The sequence below is a fragment of the Triturus cristatus genome, chromosome 11 (assembly GCF_964204655.1).
Source record: "Triturus cristatus chromosome 11, aTriCri1.1, whole genome shotgun sequence".
In the NCBI taxonomy this organism is placed as follows: domain Eukaryota; kingdom Metazoa; phylum Chordata; class Amphibia; order Caudata; family Salamandridae; genus Triturus; species Triturus cristatus.
In genome coordinates this window covers 1,142,388,471-1,142,415,731 of record NC_140594.1, presented here as the reverse complement: position 1 = coordinate 1,142,415,731, position 27,261 = coordinate 1,142,388,471, and the positions used below count along the sequence as shown (strand labels likewise).

The following is a 27,261-nucleotide window of genomic DNA, read 5'->3' as shown; positions in this document are numbered from 1 at the left end:
GGTGGGAAAGTAGTGGCATCACCGGGCTCACACAAATTTACCACCACCCAGCGTTCCCCCAGGTCTCCCGGTAAAAATGGTGCCTCACTTGTGTGGGAGGCCCAAGTACCCGCGGCAGGCAAGGGCCCCAAAGGTAGTGAGGCCACCTCAAGATGGCCTATCGCCAAACCACCTGGTTTTGCAAGGGGGGTCACTTTGGTTTTTGGCCCGGTGCGCGGCGGCCATCTAGGGAAACCTACCAAACCCAGGCATTTTTGAAAACTAGACACCCGGCGGCTTCCAGGGAGGTATGGCTTGCGTGGATCCCCCAACGTTTCCTTACCCAGAATCCCCTGCAAACCTCAATTTTTGCTCAAAAAATCACTTTTTTCACACATTTTGGGGTGGGAAAGTAGTGGCATCACCGGGCTCACACAAATTTACCACCACCCAGCGTTCCCCCAGGTCTCCCGGTAAAAATGGTGCCTCACTTGTGTGGGAGGCCCAAGTACCCGCGGCAGGCAAGGGCCCCAAACGTAGTGAGGCGACCTTTGGGATAGGCAATGTTGATGTTGCCTCACTACGTTTGGGGCCCTTGCCTGCCGCGGGTACTTGGGCCTCCCACACAAGTGAGGCACCATTTTTACCGGGAGACCTGGGGGAACGCTGGGTGGTGGTAAATTTGTGTGAGCCCGGTGATGCCACTACTTTCCCACCCCAAAATGTGTGAAAAAAGTGATTTTTTGAGCAAAAATTGAGGTTTGCAGGGGATTCTGGGTAAGGAAACGTTGGGGGATCCACGCAAGCCATACCTCCCTGGAAGCCGCCGGGTGTCTAGTTTTCAAAAATGCCTGGGTTTGGTAGGTTTCCCTAGATGGCCGCCGCGCACCGGGCCAAAAACCAAAGTGACCCCCCTTGCAAAACCAGGTGGTTTGGCGATAGGCCATCTTGAGGTGGCCTCACTACCTTTGGGGCCCTTGCCTGCCGCGGGTACTTGGGCCTCCCACACAAGTGAGGCACCATTTTTACCGGGAGACCTGGGGGAACGCTGGGTGGTGGTAAATTTGTGTGAGCCCGGTGATGCCACTACTTTCCCACCCCAAAATGTGTGAAAAAAGTGATTTTTTGAGCAAAAATTGAGGTTTGCAGGGGATTCTGGGTAAGGAAACGTTGGGGGATCCACGCAAGCCATACCTCCCTGGAAGCCGCCGGGTGTCTAGTTTTCAAAAATGCCTGGGTTTGGTAGGTTTCCCTAGATGGCCGCCGCGCACCGGGCCAAAAACCAAAGTGACCCCCCTTGCAAAACCAGGTGGTTTGGCGATAGGCCATCTTGAGGTGGCCTCACTACCTTTGGGGCCCTTGCCTGCCGCGGGTACTTGGGCCTCCCACACAAGTGAGGCACCATTTTTACTGGGAGACCTGGGGGAACGCTGGGTGGTGGTAAATTTGTGTGAGCCCGGTGATGCCACTACTTTCCCACCCCAAAATGTGTGAAAAAAGTGATTTTTTGAGCAAAAATTGAGGTTTGCAGGGGATTCTGGGTAAGGAAACGTTGGGGGATCCACGCAAGCCATACCTCCCTCGAAGCCGCCGGGTGTCTAGTTTTCAAAAATGCCTGGGTTTGGTTGGTTTCCCTAGATGGCCGCCGCGCACCGGGCCAAAAACCAAAGTGACCCCCCTTGCAAAACCAGGTGGTTTGGCGATAGGCCATCTTGAGGTGGCCTCACTACCTTTGGGGCCCTTGCCTGCCGCGGGTACTTGGGCCTCCCACACAAGTGAGGCACCATTTTTACCGGGAGACCTGGGGGAACGCTGGGTGGTGGTAAATTTGTGTGAGCCCGGTGATGCCACTACTTTCCCACCCCAAAATGTGTGAAAAAAGTGATTTTTTGAGCAAAAATTGAGGTTTGCAGGGGATTCTGGGTAAGGAAACGTTGGGGGATCCACGCAAGCCATACCTCCCTGGAAGCCGCCGGGTGTCTAGTTTTCAAAAATGCCTGGGTTTGGTAGGTTTCCCTAGATGGCCGCCGCGCACCGGGCCAAAAACCAAAGTGACCCCCCTTGCAAAACCAGGTGGTTTGGCGATAGGCCATCTTGAGGTGGCCTCACTACCTTTGGGGCCCTTGCCTGCCGCGGGTACTTGGGCCTCCCACACAAGTGAGGCACCATTTTTACCGGGAGACCTGGGGGAACGCTGGGTGGTGGTAAATTTGTGTGAGCCCGGTGATGCCACTACTTTCCCACCCCAAAATGTGTGAAAAAAGTGATTTTTTGAGCAAAAATTGAGGTTTGCAGGGGATTCTGGGTAAGGAAACGTTGGGGGATCCACGCAAGCCATACCTCCCTGGAAGCCGCCGGGTGTCTAGTTTTCAAAAATGCCTGGGTTTGGTAGGTTTCCCTAGATGGCCGCTGCGCACCGGGCCAAAAACCAAAGTGACCCCCCTTGCAAAACCAGGTGGTTTGGCGATAGGCCATCTTGAGGTGGCCTCACTACCTTTGGGGCCCTTGCCTGCCGCGGGTACTTGGGCCTCCCACACAAGTGAGGCACCATTTTTACCGGGAGACCTGGGGGAACGCTGGGTGGTGGTAAATTTGTGTGAGCCCGGTGATGCCACTACTTTCCCACCCCAAAATGTGTGAAAAAAGTGATTTTTTGAGCAAAAATTGAGGTTTGCAGGGGATTCTGGGTAAGGAAACGTTGGGGGATCCACGCAAGCCATACCTCCCTGGAAGCCGCCGGGTGTCTAGTTTTCAAAAATGCCTGGGTTTGGTAGGTTTCCCTAGATGGCCGCCGCGCACCGGGCCAAAAACCAAAGTGACCCCCCTTGCAAAACCAGGTGGTTTGGCGATAGGCCATCTTGAGGTGGCCTCACTACCTTTGGGGCCCTTGCCTGCCGCGGGTACTTGGGACTCCCACACAAGTGAGGCACCATTTTTACCGGGAGACCTGGGGGAACGCTGGGTGGTGGTAAATTTGTGTGAGCCCGGTGATGCCACTACTTTCCCACCCCAAAATGTGTGAAAAAAGTGATTTTTTGAGCAAAAATTGAGGTTTGCAGGGGATTCTGGGTAAGGAAACGTTGGGGGATCCACGCAAGCCATACCTCCCTGGAAGCCGCCGGGTGTCTAGTTTTCAAAAATGCCTGGGTTTGGTATGTTTCCCTAGATGGCCGCCGCGCACCGGGCCAAAAACCAAAGTGACCCCCCTTGCAAAACCAGGTGATTTGGCGATAGGCCATCTTGAGGTCGCCTCACTACGTTTGGGGCCCTTGCCTGCCGCGGGTACTTGGGCCTCCCACACAAGTGAGGCACCATTTTTATCGGGAGACCTGGGGGAACGCTGGGTGGTGGTAAATTTGTGTGAGCCCGGTGATGCCACTACTTTCCCACCCCAAAATGTGTGAAAAAAGTGATTTTTTGAGCAAAAATTGAGGTTTGCAGGGGATTCTGGGTAAGGAAACGTTGGGGGATCCACGCAAGCCATACCTCCCTGGAAACCGCCGGGTGTCTAGTTTTCAGAAATGTATAGGTTTGCTAGGTTTCCCTAGGTGCCGGCAGGGCTAGGGTACAAAATCTACAGCTAGTCACTTTGCCAAAAAAAGGGTCATTTTTCACTCCAAAACCACGTTGCGTTTTGCGCCGTTTCCTGTCGCGGGCACTAGGCTGACCTGCACAAGTGAGGTACCATTTTTCTCGTAGGACTTTGGGGAACGCGGGGTGGGTGGAAATTTGTGGATCCACGCAGATTCCAGAACTTTCCATCACAGAAATGTGGGGAAAATGTGTTTTTTTTGTCAATTTTTTACGTTTGCAAGGGATTCTGGGTAACAGACCATGGTGGGAGGCAGTCAAGTCACCCCATCCTGGATTCCCCTGGGTGTCTAGTTTTCAGAAATGTATAGGTTTGCTAGGTTTCCCTAGGTGCCGGCAGGGCTAGGGTACAAAATCTACAGCTAGTCACTTTGCCAAAAAAAGGGTCATTTTTCACTCCAAAACCACGTTGCGTTTTGCGCCGTTTCCTGTCGCGGGCACTAGGCCGACCCGCACAAGTGAGGTACCATTTTTCTCGTAGGACTTTGGGGAACGCGGGGTGGGTGGAAATTTGTGGATCCACGCAGATTCCAGAACTTTCCATCACAGAAATGTGGGGAAAATGTGTTTTTTTTGTCAATTTTTTACGTTTGCAAGGGATTCTGGGTAACAGACCATGGTGGGAGGCAGTCAAGTCACCCCATCCTGGATTCCCCTGGGTGTCTAGTTTTCAGAAATGTATAGGTTTGCTAGGTTTCCCTAGGTGCCGGCAGGGCTAGGGTACAAAATCTACAGCTAGTCACTTTGCCAAAAAAAGGGTCATTTTTCACTCCAAAACCACGTTGCGTTTTGCGCCGTTTCCTGTCGCGGGCACTAGGCCGACCCGCACAAGTGAGGTACCATTTTTCTCGTAGGACTTTGGGGAACGCGGGGTGGGTGGAAATTTGTGGATCCACGCAGATTCCAGAACTTTCCATCACAGAAATGTGGGGAAAATGTGTTTTTTTTGTCAATTTTTTACGTTTGCAAGGGATTCTGGGTAACAGACCATGGTGGGAGGCAGTCAAGTCACCCCATCCTGGATTCCCCTGGGTGTCTAGTTTTCAGAAATGTATAGGTTTGCTAGGTTTCCCTAGGTGCCGGCAGGGCTAGGGTACAAAATCTACAGCTAGTCACTTTGCCAAAAAAAGGGTCATTTTTCACTCCAAAACCACGTTGCGTTTTGCGCCGTTTCCTGTCGCGGGCACTAGGCCGACCCGCACAAGTGAGGTACCATTTTTCTCGTAGGACTTTGGGGAACGCGGGGTGGGTGGAAATTTGTGGATCCACGAAGATTCCAGAACTTTCCATCACAGAAATGTGGGGAAAATGTGTTTTTTTTGTCAATTTTTTACGTTTGCAAGGGATTCTGGGTAACAGACCATGGTGGGAGGCAGTCAAGTCACCCCATCCTGGATTCCCCTGGGTGTCTAGTTTTCAGAAATGTATAGGTTTGCTAGGTTTCCCTAGGTGCCGGCAGGGCTAGGGTACAAAATCTACAGCTAGTCACTTTGCCAAAAAAAGGGTCATTTTTCACTCCAAAACCATGTTGCGTTTTGCGCCGTTTCCTGTCGCGGGCACTAGGCCGACCCGCACAAGTGAGGTACCATTTTTCTCGTAGGACTTTGGGGAACGCGGGGTGGGTGGAAATTTGTGGATCCACGCAGATTCCAGAACTTTCCATCACAGAAATGTGGGGAAAATGTGTTTTTTTTGTCAATTTTTTACGTTTGCAAGGGATTCTGGGTAACAGACCATGGTGGGAGGCAGTCAAGTCACCCCATCCTGGATTCCCCTGGGTGTCTAGTTTTCAGAAATGTATAGGTTTGCTAGGTTTCCCTAGGTGCCGGCAGGGCTAGGGTACAAAATCTACAGCTAGTCACTTTGCCAAAAAAAGGGTCATTTTTCACTCCAAAACCATGTTGCGTTTTGCGCCGTTTCCTGTCGCGGGCACTAGGCCGACCCGCACAAGTGAGGTACCATTTTTCTCGTAGGACTTTGGGGAACGCGGGGTGGGTGGAAATTTGTGGATCCACGCAGATTCCAGAACTTTCCATCACAGAAATGTGGGGAAAATGTGTTTTTTTTGTCAATTTTTTACGTTTGCAAGGGATTCTGGGTAACAGACCATGGTGGGAGGCAGTCAAGTCACCCCATCCTGGATTCCCCTGGGTGTCTAGTTTTCAGAAATGTATAGGTTTGCTAGGTTTCCCTAGGTGCCGGCAGGGCTAGGGTACAAAATCTACAGCTAGTCACTTTGCCAAAAAAAGGGTCATTTTTCACTCCAAAACCACGTTGCGTTTTGCGCCGTTTCCTGTCGCGGGCACTAGGCCGACCCGCACAAGTGAGGTACCATTTTTCTCGTAGGACTTTGGGGAACGCGGGGTGGGTGGAAATTTGTGGATCCACGAAGATTCCAGAACTTTCCATCACAGAAATGTGGGGAAAATGTGTTTTTTTTGTCAATTTTTTACGTTTGCAAGGGATTCTGGGTAACAGACCATGGTGGGAGGCAGTCAAGTCACCCCATCCTGGATTCCCCTGGGTGTCTAGTTTTCAGAAATGTATAGGTTTGCTAGGTTTCCCTAGGTGCCGGCAGGGCTAGGGTACAAAATCTACAGCTAGTCACTTTGCCAAAAAAAGGGTCATTTTTCACTCCAAAACCACGTTGCGTTTTGCGCCGTTTCCTGTCGCGGGCACTAGGCCGACCCGCACAAGTGAGGTACCATTTTTCTCGTAGGACTTTGGGGAACGCGGGGTGGGTGGAAATTTGTGGATCCACGCAGATTCCAGAACTTTCCATCACAGAAATGTGGGGAAAATGTGTTTTTTTTGTCAATTTTTTACGTTTGCAAGGGATTCTGGGTAACAGACCATGGTGGGAGGCAGTCAAGTCACCCCATCCTGGATTCCCCTGGGTGTCTAGTTTTCAGAAATGTATAGGTTTGCTAGGTTTCCCTAGGTGCCGGCAGGGCTAGGGTACAAAATCTACAGCTAGTCACTTTGCCAAAAAAAGGGTCATTTTTCACTCCAAAACCACGTTGCGTTTTGCGCCGTTTCCTGTCGCGGGCACTAGGCCGACCCGCACAAGTGAGGTACCATTTTTCTCGTAGGACTTTGGGGAACGCGGGGTGGGTGGAAATTTGTGGATCCACGCAGATTCCAGAACTTTCCATCACAGAAATGTGGGGAAAATGTGTTTTTTTTGTCAATTTTTTACGTTTGCAAGGGATTCTGGGTAACAGACCATGGTGGGAGGCAGTCAAGTCACCCCATCCTGGATTCCCCTGGGTGTCTAGTTTTCAGAAATGTATAGGTTTGCTAGGTTTCCCTAGGTGCCGGCAGGGCTAGGGTACAAAATCTACAGCTAGTCACTTTGCCAAAAAAAGGGTCATTTTTCACTCCAAAACCATGTTGCGTTTTGCGCCGTTTCCTGTCGCGGGCACTAGGCCGACCCGCACAAGTGAGGTACCATTTTTCTCGTAGGACTTTGGGGAACGCGGGGTGGGTGGAAATTTGTGGATCCACGCAGATTCCAGAACTTTCCATCACAGAAATGTGGGGAAAATGTGTTTTTTTTGTCAATTTTTTACGTTTGCAAGGGATTCTGGGTAACAGACCATGGTGGGAGGCAGTCAAGTCACCCCATCCTGGATTCCCCTGGGTGTCTAGTTTTCAGAAATGTATAGGTTTGCTAGGTTTCCCTAGGTGCCGGCAGGGCTAGGGTACAAAATCTACAGCTAGTCACTTTGCCAAAAAAAGGGTCATTTTTCACTCCAAAACCACGTTGCGTTTTGCGCCGTTTCCTGTCGCGGGCACTAGGCCGACCCGCACAAGTGAGGTACCATTTTTCTCGTAGGACTTTGGGGAACGCGGGGTGGGTGGAAATTTGTGGATCCACGCAGATTCCAGAACTTTCCATCACAGAAATGTGGGGAAAATGTGTTTTTTTTGTCAATTTTTTACGTTTGCAAGGGATTCTGGGTAACAGACCATGGTGGGAGGCAGTCAAGTCACCCCATCCTGGATTCCCCTGGGTGTCTAGTTTTCAGAAATGTATAGGTTTGCTAGGTTTCCCTAGGTGCCGGCAGGGCTAGGGTACAAAATCTACAGCTAGTCACTTTGCCAAAAAAAGGGTCATTTTTCACTCCAAAACCACGTTGCGTTTTGCGCCGTTTCCTGTCGCGGGCACTAGGCTGACCCGCACAAGTGAGGTACCATTTTTCTCGTAGGACTTTGGGGAACGCGGGGTGGGTGGAAATTTGTGGATCCACGCAGATTCCAGAACTTTCCATCACAGAAATGTGGGGAAAATGTGTTTTTTTTGTCAATTTTTTACGTTTGCAAGGGATTCTGGGTAACAGACCATGGTGGGAGGCAGTCAAGTCACCCCATCCTGGATTCCCCTGGGTGTCTAGTTTTCAGAAATGTATAGGTTTGCTAGGTTTCCCTAGGTGCCGGCAGGGCTAGGGTACAAAATCTACAGCTAGTCACTTTGCCAAAAAAAGGGTCATTTTTCACTCCAAAACCATGTTGCGTTTTGCGCCGTTTCCTGTCGCGGGCACTAGGCCGACCCGCACAAGTGAGGTACCATTTTTCTCGTAGGACTTTGGGGAACGCGGGGTGGGTGGAAATTTGTGGATCCACGCAGATTCCAGAACTTTCCATCACAGAAATGTGGGGAAAATGTGTTTTTTTTGTCAATTTTTTACGTTTGCAAGGGATTCTGGGTAACAGACCATGGTGGGAGGCAGTCAAGTCACCCCATCCTGGATTCCCCTGGGTGTCTAGTTTTCAGAAATGTATAGGTTTGCTAGGTTTCCCTAAGTGCCGGCAGGGCTAGGGTACAAAATCTACAGCTAGTCACTTTGCCAAAAAAAGGGTCATTTTTCACTCCAAAACCACGTTGCGTTTTGCGCCGTTTCCTGTCGCGGGCACTAGGCCGACCCGCACAAGTGAGGTACCATTTTTCTCGTAGGACTTTGGGGAACGCGGGGTGGGTGGAAATTTGTGGATCCACGCAGATTCCAGAACTTTCCATCACAGAAATGTGGGGAAAATGTGTTTTTTTTGTCAATTTTTTACGTTTGCAAGGGATTCTGGGTAACAGACCATGGTGGGAGGCAGTCAAGTCACCCCATCCTGGATTCCCCTGGGTGTCTAGTTTTCAGAAATGTATAGGTTTGCTAGGTTTCCCTAGGTGCCGGCAGGGCTAGGGTACAAAATCTACAGCTAGTCACTTTGCCAAAAAAAGGGTCATTTTTCACTCCAAAACCACGTTGCGTTTTGCGCCGTTTCCTGTCGCGGGCACTAGGCCGACCCGCACAAGTGAGGTACCATTTTTCTCGTAGGACTTTGGGGAACGCGGGGTGGGTGGAAATTTGTGGATCCACGCAGATTCCAGAACTTTGCATCACAGAAATGTGGGGAAAATGTGGGTTTTTTTTCAATTTTTTACGTTTGCAAGGGATTCTGGGTAACAGACCATGGTGGGAGGCAGTCAAGTCACCCCATCCTGGATTCCCCTGGGTGTCTAGTTTTCAGAAATGTATAGGTTTGCTAGGTTTCCCTAGGTGCCGGCAGGGCTAGGGTACAAAATCTACAGCTAGTCACTTTGCCAAAAAAAGGGTCATTTTTCACTCCAAAACCACGTTGCGTTTTGCGCCGTTTCCTGTCGCGGGCACTAGGCCGACCCGCACAAGTGAGGTACCATTTTTCTCGTAGGACTTTGGGGAACGTGGGGTGGGTGGAAATTTGTGGATCCACGCAGATTCCAGAACTTTGCATCACAGAAATGTGGGGAAAATGTGGGTTTTTTTTCAATTTTTTACGTTTGCAAGGGATTCTGGGTAACAGACCATGGTGGGAGGCAGTCAAGTCACCCCATCCTGGATTCCCCTGGGTGTCTAGTTTTCAAAAATGTATAGGTTTGCTAGGTTTCCCTAGGTGCCGGCAGGGCTAGGGTTCAAAAACTACAGCTAGACTCTTTGCAAAAAAAGTGTAAATTTTCAGTGTGAAAATGTGGTGTGTTCACCTTAGGTTTTGAGCCACTTCCTGTCGTGGGCACTATGCCTACCCACACAAGTGAGGTACCATTTTTCTCGGGAGACTTAGGGTAGTTCAAATTTGTAAAGCAACTGTTATTACCTGTTGATTTTTGATGCATTTCTCCCTTCCAAATGAAAGACATTGTGTAAAAAAAAAGTCATTTTGAAAAATGACCAATAATTGTCATGCAAATATGAGTATTCCCAATTTCGAAAATGTGCAAATATGCACTGTTTCTGAACTCTGTAATTTGTTCCCATTTCAGAAATACATAGGTGACTTTCATACCGATTTTTCCAAGTATACATTTTCCCACAATAATTGCTATATACCCGGACCAAAAAAAAAAAACATTACAAAATGCTGCTCATTTTTCTACTCTGGGTTCGTTGGGCTCTTGATGAACCTACAAGTCCTATATGTCCACACAACCAGGAAGGTCTACCGGATGTAACGGTACATTGCTTTCAAAGAGATGTCATAATTCGAAGAAGTTACAGGTAAAAACGTTGACTCAAGAGGCTGCTTTTTTCAACAAATTTTTAATTTCTCCTATATTTGCCTGTAAATTTCTATAAAGAAACCTTGATGGATCTACGCAAATGACCCCTTGCTGAATTCAGAAATTTGTCTACTTTTCAAAAATGTATAGCTTTCCAGGATCCATTATTGTTTTGTTACCCTTTTCTACCGTTAACTGGAAGGAGGTTGAAAGCACAAAAAATAGCAAAAATAGGGTATGTCCCAGAAAAATGCCAAAACTGTGTAAAAAATGTTGGTTTTCTAACAAAAGTCTGTCATTCCCTAAAAGCTGGAGAAATTGTGATTTCAGCCCCACAAACCCTTTTTTGATACCATTTGCAGAGAAAAACCCAGAAGCTTTCATTTGCAGCCCGTTTTTCACATTTTTCACAAAAAAAAAAAAAAATTGCTGTATTTTGACTAATTTCTGTGACCCCTCTAGGAGAATCCACAAACCCTGGGTACCTTTAGAATCCCCAAGATGTTGGAAGAAAAGGACGCAAATTTGGCGTGGATACCTAATGTGGTCAAAAAGTTACAGGGGCCTAAGCGCGCACTACCTCAAATAGCCCAAAAAGGGCTTAGCACAGGAGGGGAAAAGGCCTAGCAGCGAAGGGGTTAAAAAGCATTTCTAGGCGATATCTAGCCTCTGAAAATAATAGGCAAGATCCACCGATAAATCTGGCAAAAGTCCCCAAGATTTTGTGCATACTTGTGCTCTCACCTGAATGCAGTGCCACCTTGTAACCATCGGATGTAACTGCGGCTCAGAAAAATGTTTTATCAGAGGGCAAGTTGAGAGGACTCCAAGTGGCAGATTTCCACGGAAAGAGCCTCTCGCTGCAGCAGGAAGGTTGGATACTTCAAATTGGCATAGTTTCCTGTCCAGCGTCCTCTCACGTCCCGAACGCTCCCAAACAATCAAAAGCCTCGCACCGGGCAAGCCCTCACCGTGTAGATCTCTGGCTCCCAGGTAAAGCCAAATCCTGAGTATGCTAGTGCTAGGATCACAGAGAAAGGACAGGGACAGAGAGCTGCTGTCTTGGTAAAGGCCTGAAACGGCTAATTCCTAAGAGGGTCTGCACTTTCAGTTATGACTGACTGTGAGTGGGGAAGATGAAGATTTTCTGTACCCAGCATACCTTGCGATGTGCTTAGGCAAATGAGGAGAGAGCCCCACCAATCCCTTGCCACTCCGCTGAAAGCTCCTCCTCTGCATAAAGAGAGCACTTTCACAAGGGAGCAGAGTGGCGCAGCGGAAGCGTGCTGGGCCCATAACCCAGAGGTCGATGGATCGAAACCATCCTCTGCTAATATTGCTTGATTTTTCTTCCTAGGACTAATCTGTCATTTCCACCCTGCCAGCAAGGAAAAGCGCAGGCTTGTGCTAGCTATGTGAGAAAAGACTTCTCAACTATCTGTCTCTGCTGTAAATCAAGAGAGTGATCGTCAAAGGATCAACCCTATACTTTGAAAGTAAAGATACAAAATTAGAAGCATAAATGACAGGTGGGACCTTCACACGTTTTTCGGGGCATGCTTTGAATTTCATTCTTCCCTTTTTGTTCTGCTTTTATCAATCTCCTATGCATTTCATGGAATTTACTCCCTTTCTCTTCGCTGCTTTGCTTCCGATGCTGCCCATATGCTCATTTCCACTATTTGTACTGCTGCTTTCCATTTCTTCTCTTCTGCACAGCTTTGTCCTTGGTTTCAATCCCCAGTTCTTTACCCTCTGCAAGACAATTTCTACTGCTTTTCATGTTGGAATCCACACCAAATGCACCATTGGAACGGGTGCAAGATTGCCACTGCACTCGGCGTTGTAACATCTGGAACCTAGAAGACACACATCAGAGGGCGTTGGTGGTATAGTGGTGAGCATAGCTGCCTTCCAAGCAGTTGACCCGGGTTCGATTCCCGGCCAACGCAGTGCAAATATTTATATATTCTCCAAGCAGGATATATTTTAATGCAACATGTCACAAAACTGAAATATCAGAAACAGAATAATCAGCCGTTATATAAAAAAAAAAACAAACACGTAGGTAGACATCTCGATCGCCTCATCTGCTACATTCATTGTCCCAATATATGCTATTTTCCATAAAGCACTCACCACTCACATGTGCTGATAATAAATATTTTGCTGGGGGCAGGCAATGAAAGGGCTGAGCCCCGACCAGACATTATAACCCCAGCAACCCTATTTTAAAAAGCATTTCTAGGCGATATCTAGCCTCTGAAAATAATAGGCAAGATCCACCGATAAATCTGGCAAAAGTCCCCAAGATTTTGTGCATACTTGTGCTCTCACCTGAATGCAGTGCCACCTTGTAACCATCGGATGTAACTGCGGCTCAGAAAAATGTTTTATCAGAGGGCAAGTTGAGAGGACTCCAAGTGGCAGATTTCCACGGAAAGAGCCTCTCACTGCAGCAGGAAGGTTGGATACTTTAAATTGGCATAGTTTCCTGTCCAGCGTCCTCTCACGTCCCGAACGCTCCCAAACGCTCAAAAGCCTCACACCGGGCAAGCCCTCACCGGGTAGATCTCTGGCTCCCAGGTAAAGCCAAATCCTGAGTATGCTAGTGCTAGGATCACAGAGAAAGGACAGGGACAGAGAGCTGCTGTCTTGGTAAAGGCCTGAAACGGCTAATTCCTAAGAGGGTCTGCACTTTCAGTTATGACTGACTGTGAGTGGGGAAGATGAAGATTTTCTGTACCCAGCATACCTTGCGATGTGCTTAGGCAAATGAGGAGAGAGCCCCACCAATCCCTTGCCACTCCGCTGAAAGCTCCTCCTCTGCATAAAGAGAGCACTTTCACAAGGGAGCAGAGTGGCGCAGCGGAAGCGTGCTGGGCCCATAACCCAGAGGTCGATGGATCGAAACCATCCTCTGCTAATATTGCTTGATTTTTCATCCTAGGACTAATCTGTCATTTCCACCCTGCCAGCAAGGAAAAGCGCAGGCTTGTGCTAGCTATGTGAGAAAAGACTTCTCAACTATCTGTCTCTGCTGTAAATCAAGAGAGTGATCGTCAAAGGATCAACCCTATACTTTGAAAGTAAAGATACCCAATTAGAAGCATAAATGACAGGTGGGACCTTCACACGTTTTTCGGGGCATGCTTTGAATTTCATTCTTCCCTTTTTGTTCTGCTTTTATCAATCTCCTATGCATTTCATGGAATTTACTCCCTTTCTCTTCGCTGCTTTGCTTCCGATGCTGCCCATATGCTCATTTCCACTATTTGTACTGCTGCTTTCCATTTCTTCTCTTCTGCACAGCTTTGTCCTTGGTTTCAATCCCCAGTTCTTTACCCTCTGCAAGACAATTTCTACTGCTTTTCATGTTGGTATCCACACCAAATGCACCATTGGAACCGGTGCAAGATTGCCACTGCACTCGGCGTTGTAACATCTGGAACCTAGAGGACACACATCAGAGGGCGTTGGTGGTATAGTGGTGAGCATAGCTGCCTTCCAAGCAGTTGACCCGGGTTCGATTCCTGGCCAACGCAGTGCAAATATTTATATATTCTCCAAGCAGGATATATTTTAATGCAACATGTCACAAAACTGAAATATCAGAAACAGAATAATCAGCCGTTATATAAAAAAATAAACAAACACGTAGGTAGACATCTCGATCGCCTCATCTGCTACATTCATTGTCCCAATATATGCTATTTTCCATAAAGCACTCACCACTCACATGTGCTGATAATAAATATTTTGCTGGGGGCAGGCAAGGAAAGGGCTGAGCCCCGACCAGACATTATAACCCCAGCAACCCTATTTTAAAAAGCATTTCTAGGCGATATCTAGCCTCTGAAAATAATAGGCAAGATCCACCGATAAATCTGGCAAAAGTCCCCAAGATTTTGTGCATACTTGTGCTCTCACCTGAATGCAGCGCCACCTTGTAACCATCGGATGTAACTGCGGCTCAGAAAAATGTTTTATCAGAGGGCAAGTTGAGAGGACTCCAAGTGGCAGATTTCCACGGAAAGAGCCTCTCGCTGCAGCAGGAAGGTTGGATACTTCAAATTGGCATAGTTTCCTGTCCAGCGTCCTCTCACGTCCCGAACGCTCCCAAACGCTCAAAAGCCTCCCCTCACCGGGTAGATCTCTAGCTCCCAGGTAAAGCCAAATCCTGAGTATGCTAGTGCTAGGATCACAGAGAAAGGACAGGGACAGAGAGCTGCTGTCTTGGTAAAGGCCTGAAACGGCTAATTCCTAAGAGGGTCTGCACTTTCAGTTATGACTGACTGTGAGTGGGGAAGATGAAGATTTTCTGTACCCAGCATACCTTGCGATGTGCTTAGGCAAATGAGGAGAGAGCCCCTCCAATCCCTTGCCACTCCGCTGAAAGCTCCTCTTCTGCATAAAGAGAGCACTTTCACAAGGGAGCAGAGTGGCGCAGCGGAAGTGTGCTGGGCCCATAACCCAGAGGTCGATGGATCGAAACCATCCTCTGCTAATATTGCTTGATTTTTCTTCCTAGGACTAATCTGTCATTTCCACCCTGCCAGCAAGGAAAAGCGCAGGCTTGTGCTAGCTATGTGAGAAAAGACTTCTCAACTATCTGTCTCTGCTGTAAATCAAGAGAGTGATCGTCAAAGGATCAACCCTATACTTTGAAAGTAAAGATACCCAATTAGAAGCATAAATGACAGGTGGGACCTTCACACGTTTTTCGGGGCATGCTTTGAATTTCATTCTTCCCTTTTTGTTCTGCTTTTATCAATCTCCTATGCATTTCATGGAATTTACTCCCTTTCTCTTCGCTGCTTTGCTTCCGATGCTGCCCATATGCTCATTTCCACTATTTGTACTGCTGCTTTCCATTTCTTCTCTTCTGCACAGCTTTGTCCTTGGTTTCAATCCCCAGTTCTTTACCCTCTGCAAGACAATTTCTACTGCTTTTCATGTTGGTATCCACACCAAATGCACCATTGGAACCGGTGCAAGATTGCCACTGCACTCGGCGTTGTAACATCTGGAACCTAGAGGACACACATCAGAGGGCGTTGGTGGTATAGTGGTGAGCATAGCTGCCTTCCAAGCAGTTGACCTGGGTTCGATTCCCGGCCAACGCAGTGCAAATATTTATATATTCTCCAAGCAGGATATATTTTAATGCAACATGTCACAAAACTGAAATATCAGAAACAGAATAATCAGCCGTTATATAAAAAAATAAACAAACACGTAGGTAGACATCTCGATCGCCTCATCTGCTACATTCATTGTCCCAATATATGCTATTTTCCATAAAGCACTCACCACTCACATGTGCTGATAATAAATATTTTGCTGTGGGCAGGCAATGAAAGGGCTGAGCCCCGACCAGACATTATAACCCCAGCAACCCTATTTTAAAAAGCATTTCTAGGCGATATCTAGCCTCTGAAAATAATAGGCAAGATCCACCGATAAATCTGGCAAAAGTCCCCAAGATTTTGTGCATACTTGTGCTCTCACCTGAATGCAGTGCCACCTTGTAACCATCGGATGTAACTGCGGCTCAGAAAAATGTTTTATCAGAGGGCAAGTTGAGAGGACTCCAAGTGGCAGATTTCCACGGAAAGAGCCTCTCGCTGCAGCAGGAAGGTTGGATACTTCAAATTGGCATAGTTTCCTGTCCAGCGTCCTCTCACGTCCCGAACGCTCCCAAACAATCAAAAGCCTCGCACCGGGCAAGCCCTCACCGTGTAGATCTCTGGCTCCCAGGTAAAGCCAAATCCTGAGTATGCTAGTGCTAGGATCACAGAGAAAGGACAGGGACAGAGAGCTGCTGTCTTGGTAAAGGCCTGAAACGGCTAATTCCTAAGAGGGTCTGAACTTTCAGTTATGACTGACTGTGAGTGGGGAAGATGAAGATTTTCTGTACCCAGCATACCTTGCGATGTGCTTAGGCAAATGAGGAGAGAGCCCCACCAATCCCTTGCCACTCCGCTGAAAGCTCCTCCTCTGCATAAAGAGAGCACTTTCACAAGGGAGCAGAGTGGCGCAGCGGAAGCGTGCTGGGCCCATAACCCAGAGGTCGATGGATCGAAACCATCCTCTGCTAATATTGCTTGATTTTTCTTCCTAGGACTAATCTGTCATTTCCACCCTGCCAGCAAGGAAAAGCGCAGGCTTGTGCTAGCTATGTGAGAAAAGACTTCTCAACTATCTGTCTCTGCTGTAAATCAAGAGAGTGATCGTCAAAGGATCAACCCTATACTTTGAAAGTAAAGATACCCAATTAGAAGCATAAATGACAGGTGGGACCTTCACACGTTTTTCGGGGCATGCTTTGAATTTCATTCTTCCCTTTTTGTTCTGCTTTTATCAATCTCCTATGCATTTCATGGAATTTACTCCCTTTCTCTTCGCTGCTTTGCTTCCGATGCTGCCCATATGCTCATTTCCACTATTTGTACTGCTGCTTTCCATTTCTTCTCTTCTGCACAGCTTTGTCCTTGGTTTCAATCCCCAGTTCTTTACCCTCTGCAAGACAATTTCTACTGCTTTTCATGTTGGAATCCACACCAAATGCACCATTGGAACGGGTGCAAGATTGCCACTGCACTCGGCGTTGTAACATCTGGAACCTAGAAGACACACATCAGAGGGCGTTGGTGGTATAGTGGTGAGCATAGCTGCCTTCCAAGCAGTTGACCCGGGTTCGATTCCCGGCCAACGCAGTGCAAATATTTATATATTCTCCAAGCAGGATATATTTTAATGCAACATGTCACAAAACTGAAATATCAGAAACAGAATAATTAGCCGTTATATAAAAAAACAAACAAACACGTAGGTAGACATCTCGATCGCCTCATCTGCTACATTCATTGTCCCAATATATGCTATTTTCCATAAAGCACTCACCACTCACATGTGCTGATAATAAATATTTTGCTGGGGGCAGGCAATGAAAGGGCTGAGCCCCGACCAGACATTATAACCCCAGCAACCCTATTTTAAAAAGCATTTCTAGGCGATATCTAGCCTCTGAAAATAATAGGCAAGATCCACCGATAAATCTGGCAAAAGTCCCCAAGATTTTGTGCATACTTGTGCTCTCACCTGAATGCAGCGCCACCTTGTAACCATCGGATGTAACTGCGGCTCAGAAAAATGTTTTATCAGAGGGCAAGTTGAGAGGACTCCAAGTGGCAGATTTCCACGGAAAGAGCCTCTCGCTGCAGCAGGAAGGTTGGATACTTCAAATTGGCATAGTTTCCTGTCCAGCGTCCTCTCACGTCCCGAACGCTCCCAAACACTCAAAAGCCTCACACCGGGTAAGCCCTCACCGGGTAGATCTCTGGCTCCCAGGTAAAGCCAAATCCTGAGTATGCTAGTGCTAGGATCACAGAGAAAGGACAGGGACAGAGAGCTGCTGTCTTGGTAAAGGCCTGAAACGGCTAATTCCTAAGAGGGTCTGCACTTTCAGTTATGACTGACTGTGAGTGGGGAAGATGAAGATTTTCTGTACCCAGCATACCTTGCGATGTGCTTAGGCAAATGAGGAGAGAGCCCCACCAATCCCTTGCCACTCCGCTGAAAGCTCCTCCTCTGCATAAAGAGAGCACTTTCACAAGGGAGCAGAGTGGCGCAGCGGAAGCGTGCTGGGCCCATAACCCAGAGGTCGATGGATCGAAACCATCCTCTGCTAATATTGCTTGCTTTTTCTTCCTAGGACTAATCTGTCATTTCCACCCTGCCAGCAAGGAAAAGCGCAGGCTTGTGCTAGCTATGTGAGAAAAGACTTCTCAACTATCTGTCTCTGCTGTAAATCAAGAGAGTGATCGTCAAAGGATCAACCCTATACTTTGAAAGTAAAGATACCCAATTAGAAGCATAAATGACAGGTGGGACCTTCACACGTTTTTCGGGGCATGCTTTGAATTTCATTCTTCCCTTTTTGTTCTGCTTTTATCAATCTCCTATGCATTTCATGGAATTTACTCCCTTTCTCTTCGCTGCTTTGCTTCCGATGCTGCCCATATGCTCATTTCCACTATTTGTACTGCTGCTTTCCATTTCTTCTCTTCTGCACAGCTTTGTCCTTGGTTTCAATCCCCAGTTCTTTACCCTCTGCAAGACAATTTCTACTGCTTTTCATGTTGGTATCCACACCAAATGCACCATTGGAACCGGTGCAAGATTGCCACTGCACTCGGCGTTGTAACATCTGGAACCTAGAGGACACACATCAGAGGGCGTTGGTGGTATAGTGGTGAGCATAGCTGCCTTCCAAGCAGTTGACCCGGGTTCGATTCCCAGCCAACGCAGTGCAAATATTTATATATTCTCCAAGCAGGATATATTTTAATGCAACATGTCACAAAACTGAAATATCAGAAACAGAATAATCAGCCGTTATATAAAAAAATAAACAAACACGTAGGTAGACATCTCGATCGCCTCATCTGCTACATTCATTGTCCCAATATATGCTATTTTCCATAAAGCACTCACCACTCACATGTGCTGATAATAAATATTTTGCTGGGGGCAGGCAAGGAAAGGGCTGAGCCCCGACCAGACATTATAACCCCAGCAACCCTATTTTAAAAAGCATTTCTAGGCGATATCTAGCCTCTGAAAATAATAGGCAAGATCCACCGATAAATCTGGCAAAAGTCCCCAAGATTTTGTGCATACTTGTGCTCTCACCTGAATGCAGCGCCACCTTGTAACCATCGGATGTAACTGCGGCTCAGAAAAATGTTTTATCAGAGGGCAAGTTGAGAGGACTCCAAGTGGCAGATTTCAACGGAAAGAGCCTCTCGCTGCAGCAGGAAGGTTGGATACTTCAAATTGGCATAGTTTCCTGTCCAGCGTCCTCTCACGTCCCGAACGCTCCCAAACGCTCAAAAGCCTCGCCTCACCGGGTAGATCTCTAGCTCCCAGGTAAAGCCAAATCCTGAGTATGCTAGTGCTAGGATCACAGAGAAAGGACAGGGACAGAGAGCTGCTGTCTTGGTAAAGGCCTGAAACGGCTAATTCCTAAGAGGGTCTGCACTTTCAGTTATGACTGACTGTGAGTGGGGAAGATGAAGATTTTCTGTACCCAGCATACCTTGCGATGTGCTTAGGCAAATGAGGAGAGAGCCCCTCCAATCCCTTGCCACTCCGCTGAAAGCTCCTCCTCTGCATAAAGAGAGCACTTTCACAAGGGAGCAGAGTGGCGCAGCGGAAGCGTGCTGGGCCCATAACCCAGAGGTCGATGGATCGAAACCATCCTCTGCTAATATTGCTTGATTTTTCTTCCTAGGACTAATCTGTCATTTCCACCCTGCCAGCAAGGAAAAGCGGAGGCTTGTGCTAGCTATGTGAGAAAAGACTTCTCAACTATCTGTCTCTGCTGTAAATCAAGAGAGTGATCGTCAAAGGATCAACCCTATACTTTGAAAGTAAAGATACCCAATTAGAAGCATAAATGACAGGTGGGACCTTCACACGTTTTTCGGGGCATGCTTTGAATTTCATTCTTCCCTTTTTGTTCTGCTTTTATCAATCTCCTATGCATTTCATGGAATTTACTCCCTTTCTCTTCGCTGCTTTGCTTCCGATGCTGCCCATATGCTCATTTCCACTATTTGTACTGCTGCTTTCCATTTCTTCTCTTCTGCACAGCTTTGTCCTTGGTTTCAATCCCCAGTTCTTTACCCTCTGCAAGACAATTTCTACTGCTTTTCATGTTGGTATCCACACCAAATGCACCATTGGAACCGGTGCAAGATTGCCACTGCACTCGGCGTTGTAACATCTGGAACCTAGAGGACACACATCAGAGGGCGTTGGTGGTATAGTGGTGAGCATAGCTGCCTTCCAAGCAGTTGACCCGGGTTCGATTCCCGGCCAACGCAGTGCAAATATTTATATATTCTCCAAGCAGGATATATTTTAATGCAACATGTCACAAAACTGAAATATCAGAAACAGAATAATCAGCCGTTATATAAAAAAATAAACAAACACGTAGGTAGACATCTCGATCGCCTCATCTGCTACATTCATTGTCCCAATATATGCTATTTTCCATAAAGCACTCACCACTCACATGTGCTGATAATAAATATTTTGCTGGGGGCAGGCAATGAAAGGGCTGAGCCCCGACCAGACATTATAACCCCAGCATCCCTATTTTAAAAAGCATTTCTAGGCGATATCTAGCCTCTGAAAATAATAGGCAAGATCCACCGATAAATCTGGCAAAAGTCCCCAAGATTTTGTGCATACTTGTGCTCTCACCTGAATGCAGTGCCACCTTGTAACCATCGGATGTAACTGCGGCTCAGAAAAATGTTTTATCAGAGGACAAGTTGAGAGGACTCCAAGTGGCAGATTTCCACGGAAAGAGCCTCTCGCTGCAGCAGGAAGGTTGGATACTTCAAATTGGCATAGTTTCCTGTCCAGCGTCCTCTCACGTCCCGAACGCTCCCAAACACTCAAAAGCCTCACACCGGGTAAGCCCTCACCGGGTAGATCTCTGGCTCCCAGGTAAAGCCAAATCCTGAGTATGCTAGTGCTAGGATCACAGAGAAAGGACAGGGACAGAGAGCTGCTGTCTTGGTAAAGGCCTGAAACGGCTAATTCCTAAGAGGGTCTGCACTTTCAGTTATGACTGACTGTGAGTGGGGAAGATGAAGATTTTCTGTACCCAGCATACCTTGCGATGTGCTTAGGCAAATGAGGAGAGAGCCTCACCAATCCCTTGCCACTCCGCTGAAAGCTCCTCCTCTGCATAAAGAGAGCACTTTCACAAGGGAGCAGAGTGGCGCAGCGGAAGCGTGCTGGGCCCATAACCCAGAGGTCGATGGATCGAAACCATCCTCTGCTAATATTGCTTGATTTTTCTTCCTAGGACTAATCTGTCATTTCCACCCTGCCAGCAAGGAAAAGCGCAGGCTTGTGCTAGCTATGTGAGAAAAGACTTCTCAACTATCTGTCTCTGCTGTAAATCAAGAGAGTGATCGTCAAAGGATCAACCCTATACTTTGAAAGTAAAGATACCCAATTAGAAGCATAAATGACAGGTGGGACCTTCACACGTTTTTCGGGGCATGCTTTGAATTTCATTCTTCCCTTTTTGTTCTGCTTTTATCAATCTCCTATGCATTTCATGGAATTTACTCCCTTTCTCTTCGCTGCTTTGCTTCCGATGCTGCCCATATGCTCATTTCCACTATTTGTACTGCTGCTTTCCATTTCTTCTCTTCTGCACAGCTTTGTCCTTGGTTTCAATCCCCAGTTCTTTACCCTCTGCAAGACAATTTCTACTGCTTTTCATGTTGGAATCCACACCAAATGCACCATTGGAACGGGTGCAAGATTGCCACTGCACTCGGCGTTGTAACATCTGGAACCTAGAGGACACACATCAGAGGGCGTTGGTGGTATAGTGGTGAGCATAGCTGCCTTCCAAGCAGTTGACCCGGGTTTGATTCCCGGCCAACGCAGTGCAAATATTTATATATTCTCCAAGCAGGATATATTTTAATGCAACATGTCACAAAACTGAAATATCAGAAACAGAATAATCAGCCGTTATATAAAAAAAAAAAAAAACACGTAGGGAGACATCTCGATCGCCTCATCTGCTACATTCATTGTCCCAATATATGCTATTTTCCATAAAGCACTCACCACTCACATGTGCTGATAATAAATATTTTGCTGGGGGCAGGCAATGAAAGGGCTGAGCCCCGACCAGACATTATAACCCCAGCATCCCTATTTTAAAAAGCATTTCTAGGCGATATCTAGCCTCTGAAAATAATAGGCAAGATCCACCGATAAATCTGGCAAAAGTCCCCAAGATTTTGTGCATACTTGTGCTCTCACCTGAATGCAGCGCCACCTTGTAACCATCGGATGTAACTGCGGCTCAGAAAAATGTTTTATCAGAGGGCAAGTTGAGAGGACTCCAAGTGGCAGATTTCCACGGAAAGAGCCTCTCACTGCAGCAGGAAGGTTTGATACTTTAAATTGGCATAGTTTCCTGTCCAGCGTCCTCTCACGTCCCGAACGCTCCCAAACGCTCAAAAGCCTCACACCGGGCAAGCCCTCACCGGGTAGATCTCTGGCTCCCAGGTAAAGCCAAATCCTGAGTATGCTAGTGCTAGGATCACAGAGAAAGGACAGGGACAGAGAGCTGCTGTCTTGGTAAAGGCCTGAAACGGCTAATTCCTAAGAGGGTCTGCACTTTCAGTTATGACTGACTGTGAGTGGGAAAGATGAAGATTTTCTGTACCCAGCATACCTTGCGATGTGCTTAGGCAAATGAGGAGAGAGCCCCACCAATCCCTTGCCACTCTGCTGAAAGCTCCTCCTCTGCATAAAGAGAGCACTTTCACAAGGGAGCAGAGTGGCGCAGCGGAAGCGTGCTGGGCCCATAACCCAGAGGTCGATGGATCGAAACCATCCTCTGCTAATATTGCTTGATTTTTCTTCCTAGGACTAATCTGTCATTTCCACCCTGCCAGCAAGGAAAAGCGCAGGCTTGTGCTAGCTATGTGAGAAAAGACTTCTCAACTATCTGTCTCTGCTGTAAATCAAGAGAGTGATCGTCAAAGGATCAACCCTATACTTTGAAAGTAAAGATACCCAATTAGAAGCATAAATGACAGGTGGGACCTTCACACGTTTTTCGGGGCATGCTTTGAATTTCATTCTTCCCTTTTTGTTCTGCTTTTATCAATCTCCTATGCATTTCATGGAATTTACTCCCTTTCTCTTCGCTGCTTTGCTTCCGATGCTGCCCATATGCTCATTTCCACTATTTGTACTGCTGCTTTCCATTTCTTCTCTTCTGCACAGCTTTGTCCTTGGTTTCAATCCCCAGTTCTTTACCCTCTGCAAGACAATTTCTACTGCTTTTCATGTTGGTATCCACACCAAATGCACCATTGGAACCGGTGCAAGATTGCCACTGCACTCGGCGTTGTAACATCTGGAACCTAGAGGACACACATCAGAGGGCGTTGGTGGTATAGTGGTGAGCATAGCTGCCTTCCAAGCAGTTGACCCAGGTTCGATTCCTGGCCAACGCAGTGCAAATATTTATATATTCTCCAAGCAGGATATATTTTAATGCAACATGTCACAAAACTGAAATATCAGAAACAGAATAATCAGCCGTTATATAAAAAAATAAACAAACACGTAGGTAGACATCTCGATCGCCTCATCTGCTACATTCATTGTCCCAATATATGCTATTTTCCATAAAGCACTCACCACTCACATGTGCTGATAATAAATATTTTGCTGGGGGCAGGCAAGGAAAGGGCTGAGCCCCGACCAGACATTATAACCCCAGCAACCCTATTTTAAAAAGCATTTCTAGGCGATATCTAGCCTCTGAAAATAATAGGCAAGATCCACCGATAAATCTGGCAAAAGTCCCCAAGATTTTGTGCATACTTGTGCTCTCACCTGAATGCAGCGCCACCTTGTAACCATCGGATGTAACTGCGGCTCAGAAAAATGTTTTATCAGAGGGCAAGTTGAGAGGACTCCAAGTGGCAGATTTCCACGGAAAGAGCCTCTCGCTGCAGCAGGAAGGTTGGATACTTCAAATTGGCATAGTTTCCTGTCCAGCGTCCTCTCACGTCCCGAACGCTCCCAAACGCTCAAAAGCCTCCCCTCACCGGGTAGATCTCTAGCTCCCAGGTAAAGCCAAATCCTGAGTATGCTAGTGCTAGGATCACAGAGAAAGGACAGGGACAGAGAGCTGCTGTCTTGGTAAAGGCCTGAAACGGCTAATTCCTAAGAGGGTCTGCACTTTCAGTTATGACTGACTGTGAGTGGGGAAGATGAAGATTTTCTGTACCCAGCATACCTTGCGATGTGCTTAGGCAAATGAGGAGAGAGCCCCTCCAATCCCTTGCCACTCCGCTGAAAGCTCCTCTTCTGCATAAAGAGAGCACTTTCACAAGGGAGCAGAGTGGCGCAGCGGAAGTGTGCTGGGCCCATAACCCAGAGGTCGATGGATCGAAACCATCCTCTGCTAATATTGCTTGATTTTTCTTCCTAGGACTAATCTGTCATTTCCACCCTGCCAGCAAGGAAAAGCGCAGGCTTGTGCTAGCTATGTGAGAAAAGACTTCTCAACTATCTGTCTCTGCTGTAAATCAAGAGAGTGATCGTCAAAGGATCAACCCTATACTTTGAAAGTAAAGATACCCAATTAGAAGCATAAATGACAGGTGGGACCTTCACACGTTTTTCGGGGCATGCTTTGAATTTCATTCTTCCCTTTTTGTTCTGCTTTTATCAATCTCCTATGCATTTCATGGAATTTACTCCCTTTCTCTTCGCTGCTTTGCTTCCGATGCTGCCCATATGCTCATTTCCACTATTTGTACTGCTGCTTTCCATTTCTTCTCTTCTGCACAGCTTTGTCCTTGGTTTCAATCCCCAGTTCTTTACCCTCTGCAAGACAATTTCTACTGCTTTTCATGTTGGTATCCACACCAAATGCACCATTGGAACCGGTGCAAGATTGCCACTGCACTCGGCGTTGTAACATCTGGAACCTAGAGGACACACATCAGAGGGCGTTGGTGGTATAGTGGTGAGCATAGCTGCCTTCCAAGCAGTTGATCCGGGTTCGATTCCCGGCCAACGCAGTGCAAATATTTATATATTCTCCAAGCAGGATATATTTTAATGCAACATGCCACAAAACTGAAATATCAGAAACAGAATAATCAGCCGTTATATAAAAAAATAAACAAACACGTAGGTAGACATCTCGATCGCCTCATCTGCTACATTCATTGTCCCAATATATGCTATTTTCCATAAAGCACTCACCACTCACATGTGCTGATAATAAATATTTTGCTGGGGGCAGGCAATGAAAGGGCTGAGCCCCGACCAGACATTATAACCCCAGCAACCCTATTTTAAAAAGCATTTCTAGGCGATATCTAGCCTCTGAAAATAATAGGCAAGATCCACCGATAAATCTGGCAAAAGTCCCCAAGATTTTGTGCATACTTGTGCTCTCACCTGAATGCAGTGCCACCTTGTAACCATCGGATGTAACTGCGGCTCAGAAAAATGTTTTATCAGAGGGCAAGTTGAGAGGACTCCAAGTGGCAGATTTCCACGGAAAGAGCCTCTCGCTGCAGCAGGAAGGTTGGATACTTCAAATTGGCATAGTTTCCTGTCCAGCGTCCTCTCACGTCCCGAACGCTCCCAAACACTCAAAAGCCTCGCACCCGGCAAGCCCTCACCGTGTAGATCTCTGGCTCCCAGGTAAAGCCAAATCCTGAGTATGCTAGTGCTAGGATCACAGAGAAAGGACAGGGACAGAGAGCTGCTGTCTTGGTAAAGGCCTGAAACGGCTAATTCCTAAGAGGGTCTGCACTTTCAGTTATGACTGACTGTGAGTGGGGAAGATGAAGATTTTCTGTACCCAGCATACCTTGCGATGTGCTTAGGCAAATGAGGAGAGAGCCCCACCAATCCCTTGCCACTCCGCTGAAAGCTCCTCCTCTGCATAAAGAGAGCACTTTCACAAGGGAGCAGAGTGGCGCAGCGGAAGCGTGCTGGGCCCATAACCCAGAGGTCGATGGATCGAAACCATCCTCTGCTAATATTGCTTGATTTTTCTTCCTAGGACTAATCTGTCATTTCCACCCTGCCAGCAAGGAAAAGCGGAGGCTTGTGCTAGCTATGTGAGAAAAGACTTCTCAACTATCTGTCTCTGCTGTAAATCAAGAGAGTGATCGTCAAAGGATCAACCCTATACTTTGAAAGTAAAGATACCCAATTAGAAGCATAAATGACAGGTGGGACCTTCACACGTTTTTCGGGGCATGCTTTGAATTTCATTCTTCCCTTTTTGTTCTGCTTTTATCAATCTCCTATGCATTTCATGGAATTTACTCCCTTTCTCTTCGCTGCTTTGCTTCCGATGCTGCCCATATGCTCATTTCCACTATTTGTACTGCTGCTTTCCATTTCTTCTCTTCTGCACAGCTTTGTCCTTGGTTTCAATCCCCAGTTCTTTACCCTCTGCAAGACAATTTCTACTGCTTTTCATGTTGGTATCCACACCAAATGCACCATTGGAACCGGTGCAAGATTGCCACTGCACTCGGCGTTGTAACATCTGGAACCTAGAGGACACACATCAGAGGGCGTTGGTGGTATAGTGGTGAGCATAGCTGCCTTCCAAGCAGTTGACCCGGGATCGATTCCCGGCCAACGCAGTGCAAATATTTATATATTCTCCAAGCAGGATATATTTTAATGCAACATGTCACAAAACTGAAATATCAGAAACAGAATAATCAGCCGTTATATAAAAAAATAAACAAACACGTAGGTAGACATCTCGATCGCCTCATCTGCTACATTCATTGTCCCAATATATGCTATTTTCCATAAAGCACTCACCACTCACATGTGCTGATAATAAATATTTTGCTGGGGGCAGGCAATGAAAGGGCTGAGCCCCGACCAGACATTATAACCCCAGCAACCCTATTTTAAAAAGCATTTCTAGGCGATATCTAGCCTCTGAAAATAATAGGCAAGATCCACCGATAAATCTGGCAAAAGTCCCCAAGATTTTGTGCATACTTGTGCTCTCACCTGAATGCAGTGCCACCTTGTAACCATCGGATGTAACTGCGGCTCAGAAAAATGTTTTATCAGAGGGCAAGTTGAGAGGACTCCAAGTGGCAGATTTCCACGGAAAGAGCCTCTCACTGCAGCAGGAAGGTTGGATACTTTAAATTGGCATAGTTTCCTGTCCAGCGTCCTCTCACGTCCCGAACGCTCCCAAACGCTCAAAAGCCTCGCCCTCACCGGGTAGATCTCTGGCTCCCAGGTAAAGCCAAATCCTGAGTATGCTAGTGCTAGGATCACAGAGAAAGGACAGGGACAGAGAGCTGCTGTCTTGGTAAAGGCCTGAAACGGCTAATTCCTAAGAGGGTCTGCACTTTCAGTTATGACTGACTGTGAGTGGGGAAGATGAAGATTTTCTGTACCCAGCATACCTTGCGATGTGCTTAGGCAAATGAGGAGAGAGCCCCACCAATCCCTTGCCACTCCGCTGAAAGCTCCTCCTCTGCATAAAGAGAGCACTTTCACAAGGGAGCAGAGTGGCGCAGCGG

At 47.2% G+C, this 27,261-nt stretch overlaps 8 non-coding genes across 8 annotated transcripts; all 8 read left to right on the top strand.

Moving 5' to 3' along the window:
- The first annotated feature begins 11,979 nt into the window (after positions 1-11,979).
- TRNAG-UCC (transfer RNA glycine (anticodon UCC)) lies at positions 11,980-12,051 on the top strand. The gene has a single exon. It is a non-coding gene; the product is annotated as a tRNA-Gly (tRNA).
- Positions 12,052-15,153: 3,102 nt separating this feature from the next.
- Positions 15,154-15,225, top strand: TRNAG-UCC (transfer RNA glycine (anticodon UCC)). The gene has a single exon. It is a non-coding gene; the product is annotated as a tRNA-Gly (tRNA).
- A 1,521-nt stretch (positions 15,226-16,746) lies between these two features.
- TRNAG-UCC (transfer RNA glycine (anticodon UCC)) lies at positions 16,747-16,818 on the top strand. The gene has a single exon. It is a non-coding gene; the product is annotated as a tRNA-Gly (tRNA).
- A 3,102-nt stretch (positions 16,819-19,920) lies between these two features.
- TRNAG-UCC (transfer RNA glycine (anticodon UCC)) lies at positions 19,921-19,992 on the top strand. The gene has a single exon. It is a non-coding gene; the product is annotated as a tRNA-Gly (tRNA).
- Positions 19,993-21,513: 1,521 nt separating this feature from the next.
- On the top strand, positions 21,514-21,585 carry TRNAG-UCC (transfer RNA glycine (anticodon UCC)). The gene has a single exon. It is a non-coding gene; the product is annotated as a tRNA-Gly (tRNA).
- Positions 21,586-23,106: 1,521 nt separating this feature from the next.
- On the top strand, positions 23,107-23,178 carry TRNAG-UCC (transfer RNA glycine (anticodon UCC)). The gene has a single exon. It is a non-coding gene; the product is annotated as a tRNA-Gly (tRNA).
- Positions 23,179-24,687: 1,509 nt separating this feature from the next.
- TRNAG-UCC (transfer RNA glycine (anticodon UCC)) lies at positions 24,688-24,759 on the top strand. The gene has a single exon. It is a non-coding gene; the product is annotated as a tRNA-Gly (tRNA).
- Positions 24,760-26,280: 1,521 nt separating this feature from the next.
- On the top strand, positions 26,281-26,352 carry TRNAG-UCC (transfer RNA glycine (anticodon UCC)). Its single transcript has one exon. It is a non-coding gene; the product is annotated as a tRNA-Gly (tRNA).
- The last annotated feature ends 909 nt before the right edge of the window (positions 26,353-27,261 follow it).